This window comes from Cyrtonyx montezumae, unplaced genomic scaffold (genome assembly GCF_038088225.1).
Source record: "Cyrtonyx montezumae isolate F1298 unplaced genomic scaffold, pur_monq_1.0 scaffold_10, whole genome shotgun sequence".
NCBI lineage: Eukaryota > Metazoa > Chordata > Aves > Galliformes > Odontophoridae > Cyrtonyx > Cyrtonyx montezumae.
The window spans coordinates 43,352,512-43,360,663 of NW_027071826.1; positions in this window are offsets into that span (position 1 = coordinate 43,352,512).

Sequence of the window (8,152 nt, forward strand, 5' to 3'; positions counted from 1 at the left end):
CAGAAGTGACAGAAAGAGCTGATGTGGTATGCATGGTGGTTAATGTTGTTGTTCGAATAGAGGTCTGTTCAACAGGTGGGATCTCTGTGGAAGCAGTAGTAGTGACACTGGGAGCAAACTTAACTGTGGTAGGTAATAGACTTGGGATAACAACTGGAGAGGATTTGGTAGAGACAGCAGTAGGAAATGCTACTGAAAATGTTTCACCAGGCGGGGTAAAAGAAAATGTGGTGTTCTGTGTGGAGGACGAATATGTAGTGCTCTCAGAAGAGAGAAATGTGGAAGGAGAGGGGGTTGTAAGAGTAGGCTGTGGCATGGATGTTGGGGGCAAAGTAGAGAGGTGTGTGGATGGGGAAGGAGATGGCAGCCAGGTGCTGAGAGCACTGCTGGGGGCAGGGAATGTTGTTGTCAGTGGGACTTGTGGGCTGCTGGTTGGGATGGCCTCACTGGATATGGAGGTCTTGGAGATGCTGGTGGTAGCAGGCATGGCAGTGGTCTTCTCTGTGATGCTGTATGGCACCACGTGCAGCACAGTTGTCTTTTTGTGGGTGGGGGTTGCTGGAAAGAAAGCACAGATTGGTTGAAAGAGTACAAGGAAAGAGAAAGGAGGTTGCTTGTTCCCAGACAGAAGCCCCAGGCTATGCATGTAAGGCGACAGGATCTTGCTGCACTGATTCTTGCTGGTCAAAAGGCAGGAATTGGCCCCTGGTTCCTGCCCTTTCCCTCCCTAGAACGGTGAGGTAAGAACAATTCCTCGGGGCTGCCCCTCAGCACCAGAAGAGGAATAGATATAAAGATACATATTCCTGGAAGAGGAAACTCTGTGTGTATGTGTCCATTCATTCAAGACACTGGCCCAGGGTGCTGTCTGCCTGCTCCAACACCGGCACGGTGTTCTCTCATAAAGAATGGTCTCAAAAGAAGTTCCTCCCGAGCCAGAATCACAGCACACACGCAGCATCTCACCACAGATCTCAGGAGTGATAATGTTAAAATCGGGAGGCAAAGGAGAGGGACAGCAAAATGGTGTGTGCTGTATGGTAGGAACAAAGGGTGTGAATTTGGAAGAGCAAACATGCCAGCTTGAAGAGGAGGAGGATGCATACCAGTGAGAGAGGTGCTCAGTACTGTTGAAAATATTGTTGATAAGGTAGAAGATGCTGATGATGGCACCGGGCTGGTTTTGGCTGTGGAGACTGTGGAGAATGCAGATGTAGGTGACTCTGTTGAAGCACTGGTTGATGGGGAAGAAGGCTTGGGCCTTAGTGTCGTAAGTGTGGACTTTGGTGTGGAAGTTGGGAGCAAGGTGGAGAAGAGTGTGGATGGGGCAGCAGATGGCAGCCTGGTGCTAAGGGTGCTCCAGGGGCCAGGGGATGTTGTTGTCAGTGGCACTTCTGGGCTACTGGTGGGGCTGGCCTCAGTGGAGGTAGAGGTCTTAGAGGTGCTGGTGGCAGACACAGTGGGAGTAGTCTTCTCCGTGGTGACTGGGGGCACAATGTGTGGCACAGTAGTCACTTTGCGGGTGGAGGCTGCAGGAAGAAAGCACAGCTCAGTTGAGAGTGGCAGGGCAAAAAAAATGGCAAAACTGCAAAAGCAACAGCGAAAGGACTGAAGAAATGTACAAGAAACACACATCTGTTACAGCTTTAGTTGTATTATTGATATTCCACATCATAACAACCTGTGGTGTATTGGGAGTTAATAAAGCCTACAGCACCCCATATTCCCAGGAGGTCTCCCATCCAACTATCAACCAGGCCCAACCCTGCTTAGCTTCTGAAATCAGGCATTGCCAGAGTGGCGTGGCCACAGTTTTTATAGTTCCCTCTCAGCATAAATACATAAAATGCAAAGCATCGCAAAGTTCTCTGTGGAATGTAGTTCTTCTCTTCTGAGACAGATAAACCCAGAACAGAGCTAGAGCATTAACTCTTTAACTCCCAATACACCACATGATGTTATGATGTGGAATATCAATAATACAACCAAAAGTCATAAAACCGTAACAGCACCCTTTGATAGAAAGGCACTCACTCACTACCTCCCATCAGCAACATGCAGCTCAGCAAGTGTTCAGGTATTGTAAAATACCTCATAGGACAGGTGGTAGCAGTTGTGAAAGCTGTGAAATGCCTTTTCCACTTACTGGACAGGCAAGGAAAGAGCAGAGAACGGCTCAGTACTGTGCCAGCATGGCTCAGAAAGAGCTGAAGCACTGCTGTACTACCAGCACTGATGATCATGAAGCAGAACATCAGTCTAACTGCTCCTAGGAGGAAAATAAGTTCTATCCCAACTCAAGCAGCAGTGGGTTCCAGGAGTGACAATGCCAAAAGCAGCATGCAAGGAGGGGGAGAGCCAAAAGAAAAACCCTTGGGTGTGCTGTATGGTAGGAATGAAGAGTGAGAACTAGGCAGAACAGTAGGAAGGACTAAGGGGAGACTTACAGGGTTGAGACGTGCTCAGTGCTGTCGAAGACACAGTTGAAGAGGGCAAAGATGCTGATGATGGCACTGGGCTGGTTTTGGCAGTGGAGAGTGTGGTGAAGAGAGGTGCAGGTGACTCTGTTGCAGCACTGGTTGTTGGGGAAGAAGGCTTGGGCCTTAGGGTAGTAGGTGTGGGCTTTGGTGTGGAGGCTGGGAGCAAGGTGGAGAAGAGTGTGGATGGAGCAGCAGATGGCAGCCAGGTGCTGAAAGCACTGCTGCGGGCAGGGAATGTCGTTGTCAGTAGGACTTCTGGGCTGCTGGTTGGGATGGCCTCGCTGGATGCGGAAGTCTTGGAAGTGGTACTGGAAGTCATAGTGGGGATAGTTGTCTCCGTGATGATATGTGGCACAATGTGTGGCACAGTTGTTTCATGGGTGGAGGTTGCTGGAAAGAAAGCATAGGTCAGCTGAAGCTTGAAGAGTTAATAAGTAAAGGGAAAGGAGTCCAGCTTTCCCCAGGCAGAAGCCCCAGGCCAGGGATACTGGACAGTAAGGTAGGACTGTGCTGTGTGGACCCAGTGGGCAAGAGGCAGGAATGTGGCAGTTGTTCCTGTCCTTCCTTTCCTCATCCTCTTCCTCCCTCCCTAGGAAGGTGAGGTAAGAACAGTGTCTCAGAGCTGCCTTCCAGCACTTGCAGCTACCTCCTCCTCTCCCTGGAAGAGGAAACTCTGCAGTGTCTGTGTCCATTCAAGACAGTAGCACAGGGCACTGTCTGCCTGTCCCAAAACAGGGACTCTCAAGGAAGAAAAGAAGTTCCTCCCCAGTCAGAATTGCAGCACAGACCCAGCATCTCACCACAGATCCCAGGAGTGACAGTACTGGGCAAAGCAGGGGAACAACAAAGTGGTATGTGATGAATGGTAGGAACAAAAGGGTGAAAACCAGGAAGAGCAAACGTACCAGCTTGAAGAGCAGGAGAAATACATACCAGGAAGCAATGTGCTTAGTGCTGTAGAGGATACAGCTGAGAAGGGGGAAGATGCAGATGATGGCAGCAGGCTGGTTTTGGCTGTGGACAGTGTGGAGAATGCAGCTGTAGGTGATTCTGTTGAAGCACTGGTTGTCAGGGAGGAGGGAATGAGCCTTTGTGTTGTAGGTGTGGGCTCTGGAGTAGAGGTTGAGGGCGAAGTGGAGAAGAGAGTAGATAGGGCAGGAGTTGGCAGCTTGGTGCTGAGAGTGCTGCTGGGGACAGGGGATGTTGCTAGTGGGATTTCTGGGCTGCTGGTGGGGCTGGCTTCGCTGGAGGCAGAGGTCTTGGAGGTGCTGGCGTAAGACATGGTGAGGGTGGTCTTCTCTGTGGTGATATATGGCACCAAGTGCAGCAGAGTTGTTAGTTTGTGGGTTGTTGCTGGAAAGAAAGCAGAGGTATCAGGTGAAGGGTAACAAGGGAAGGAAAAGGAAGACAGCTACTCCCAGCCAGAAAATACAGGTCAGGCAAATGGGCAATAAGGGTAGACCTGTGCTGCCCTGACTCCTGTTGGTCATGAAGCAGGAACTTGCCAGGGGCTCCTGCCCTTTTCTCTCTCCATATCCTGCTTATCCCCAGAAGAGTAAGAGAAGGCTGTTCCAAATAGAAGCCCTGTGGCACCTCAGCACCCTCTGCCTTTCCCCAGAAGTGGAGCCTTTCTGCACATTCCTGTATCCAGCCAAGACACTGGTAGATCGCATTGTCTTCCTGTTTCATGATGCTCAGGGCAGGCTCCAAGGGTGAGACCTGTGCCCCAGCACAATAACCCCAGTACCTGGAGGGGACTGAATGCTGAGAGGGACAAAGAAAATGACAGCTCATGTTGACTTCACCCTGGATGGCTTCTAGGACCCTGCTCAGCCACTGGCTGAGTTCACCTCATGAGAAAGTAGGGAGAGAACTGGAAAGGCAAGAGGTGGAAAAGACTGAAGAGTCAGAACACAGGAGGTGGAATAACTGAAGAAAAAAATGTACAGGAGAAATGAACACCCAAGTGATGCAAAGACAATTGCTCACACCTCTCACCAAGCACACTGAGGTTAAAGGAGCCAAAGGCTGGCATAAAAAATCTCAACCCTGATGTTATTGCTTGGTCAGTTGGCAGCAGCTGTGAAAGCTGCACAGCTCTCACCATCTTGCCCACTCCTAGACCACAGACATACCAGAGGGAGAAGCAGACTTGTTCATGATGTGTCAGCACACTTCAGAAAGATCTAAAGCATTACTGTGATATCAGTGTTGTCTAGTCAAAAAGCTAAAGCAGAGCACAAGATGGGCTTCAAAGAAAAAAAGCTCAATCTAAGGAGCAGAGGAAGAATCAAGACAGTTCTTACACCTCAACACATGTCCCGTGAGTGACATTGTCAAAAGTAGCAGGTAAGGAGGGTGACAATCAAAGAGGGGTAACACCTGCATGGATTGAGCTGTGAGGTAGGAATGAAGGGTGAGAACTGGGAAGAGCAGGCGGAGCGGTGGGATGGGCAGAAGGGAGACTTACTGGGATGCAACGTGCTCAGTGCTGTTGAGGACACAGTAGAGAAGGAAGATGGAGACAATGACAACGGGCTGGTTTTGGCTGTGGAGGGTGTGGAGGATGCAGGTGTAGGCGACTCTATTGGAGCACTTGTCAGAGTAGAGGGCTTAGGCTTCAGCGTTGTAGGAGTGAGCTTTGGTGTGGAGGAGAGTGTGGATGGAGCAGCAGATGGCAGCCTTGAGCTGAGAGTAACGCTGGGAGCAGGGCTTGCTGTTGTCTGTGAGACTTCCGGGCTGCTGGTGGGGCTGGCCTCGCTGGATACAGAGGTCATGGATGTGCTGGTGGCCGACACAGTGGGAGTTGTCTTCTCTGTGGTGATTAGTGGCACAATGTGTGGTACAGTTGTCACTCCGTGGGTGGAGGCTGCGGGAGGAAAACAGAGGTCAGCTGAAGTGTAACAACTGAAGAGAAACGATGCTAGCTGATAACTGGGAAGAGGACATTGGCCAGACATGCCAACAAGAAGGCAGAACTATGCTACACTGGGTTGGCTGCTAAGCCTTCACTCAGCCATTAAATCCATCACAACCAGAACAGCAGCGAACAGCTTCCTGTATACCCCACAAAAATACCACCACCAGTGGGCAAAGGAGAATGACAACAAATTGGTGTGTACTGTACACTAGAAGTGATGGACAAAAACTGAGAAGAGAAGGCAGAGCAATGAGAAGGGCAGGAGGGAGACTTACTAGAATGTGATGTGCTCAGTGCTGTTGAGGAAACAGTTGAGAATGTGGAAGGTGCTGATGACAGCAGTGGACTGGTTTTGACAGTGGAGAGCGTGGAGGAAGCAGGTGTGGAAAACAAAGTTGGAGCTCTAGTCAGCAGCGAAGAGAGCTTGGGCCTTAGTGTTGTAGGTGTAGACTTTATTGTAGAGGTTGGAGGAGAGGAGGTGACTGTAGACGGGGTAGCAGATGGCAGCCAGGTGCTGAGAGCACTGCTGGGGGCAGGGAGTGTTGTTGTCAGTGGGACTCCTGGGCTGCTGGTTGGGATGGCCTCGCTGGATACGGAGGTCTTGGAGGTGCTGGTGGTAGCAGGCATGGCAGTGATCTTCTCTGTGATGCTATATGGCACCATGTGCAGCACAGTTGTTGTTTCATGGGTGGAGGCTGCAGGAAAGAAAGCATTGTTTGTTTACAGGATTATAAGGGAAGAGAAAGGAAGTAGGCTGTTCCCATGCAGAAGCCCTGGGCTATACAGAAGGGCAGTGAAGTATGATCTTGCTGCACTGACCCTTGCTGGGCAAGCAGCAGGAATTGGCCACTCACTCCTGCTCTTTCACCCCCAGAAAGGTGACAGTACTAAAAGCAGTACAGGGCACTGTCTGCCTGCTCCAACACAGGAAGGGAGTCCTCTCAAGGAGGAAAAGAAGTTCCTCCCCAGTCAGAATTGCAGCACAGACCCAGCATCTCACCACAGATCCCAGGAGTGACAATACTAAAACCAGTGGGCAAAGGAGGGGAACAACAAAGTGGTGTGTGATGAATGGTAGGAATCAAAGGCAAGATCTGGAAAGAGCAAATGCACCAGCTTTAAGAGCAGGAGGAATACGTACACGGAAGCAACGTACTTGGAGCTGTAGAGGATACAGTTGAGAACGTGGAAGATGCTGATGATGGCACCGGGCTGGTTTTGGCTGTGGAGAGTGTGGAGAATGCAGCTGTAGGTGACTCTGTTGAAGCACTGGTTGTTAAGGAAGAAGGCTTGGGCATTAGGGTTGTAGGTGTGGGCTTTGGCATGGAAGTTGGGAGCGAGGTGGAGAAAAGTATGGATGGGGCAGCAGATGGCAGCCTGGTGCTGAGGGTGCTGCTGGGAACAGGGGATGTTGTTGTCAGTGGCACTTCTGGGCTGCTGGTGGGGCTGGCCTCTCTGGAGACGGAGGTCATAGAGGTGCTGGTTTCAGACACAGTTGGCGTAGTCTTCTCTGTGGTGACTGGGGGCACAATGTGTGGCACAGTAGTAACTTTGCGGGTGGAGGCTGCAGGAAGAAAGCACAGCTCAGTTGAGAGTGGCAGGGCAAGAAAAATGGCAAAGGACATGGGCTGTTGCCATGGAAAAGTCTTAGGTCATGTATGTGGGCAATGTAATAAGACCATGCCACAACATCTCTCACTGTGTAAGGGGCAGGAAAGGGCCAATGGCTCTTGCCCCTTTTGCTCCCCCTCTTCTTCCTCCCCAGAAAGTTGCAACAAGGACAGCACCTCAGGGGTGCACTCTGGCACCTCATTACCTTCTGTATCTCACTGGAAGAGGAGCTTCTCCGCACGTGCCTGACTCAGCCAAGACACAGGCAGAGGGCACTGTCTACATGCAACGAGCTGGGCATGTCGTGCTTCAAGGGAGAAACCACTGCTTCACCTGAATTCCCCAAAATCCCTGATGAGAGAATGCTAAGAGGGCCAAAGAGAAGGGCAGCCTGTGGTGAAGATACCATAGCTGGCAGCTAAGCCTTCTCTCAGCTGCTCACTCCATCCAAACCAGTATACCACCACAAATACCAAAAGCGAAAATGCTACCACCAGTGGGCAAAGGAGAGTGACAACAAATTGGTATACGCTGTACAAATGAAGGACAAAATTTGGGAAAAGCAAACAGAGCAAGGAGTAGGGCAGGAGGGAGACTTACCAGGCTGTGATGTGCTCAGTGCTGTTGAGGACTCAATTGAGAAGGGGGAAGAAACAGATGACGGCAGCGGGCTGGTTTTGGCTGTAGAGGGTGTGGAGAATGCAGACGTAGGTGACTCTACTGGAGCACTGGTTGTCAGAGAAGAGGGCTTGGGCCTTAGTGTTGTAGGCGTGGGTTTTGGCACGGAGGTTGAGGTCCAGGTGAAGAGTGTGTATGGGGCAGCAGATGGCAGCCTGGTACTGAAGGTGCTGCTGGGAACAGGGAATGTTGTTGTCAGTGGTGCTTTTGGGATGCTTGTGGGGCTGGCTTCACTGGACATGGATGTCCTGGAGGTGCTGGTGAAAGACGTGATGGGGGTGGTCTTCTCTGTGGTGAGAGGTGGCACAGTTGTCTTGGAGGCTGCCATTGGAAATCAGAGGTTGATTGGTTTTGTTACTCTACATGCTAAAGGCGAGTGACATGAGTATTTCTTATGTTAAAATCTCTGCATGAAGGTGCAGACAAGAATTGCAATATTGGGACCCAGTAACAGCTTTTGCTC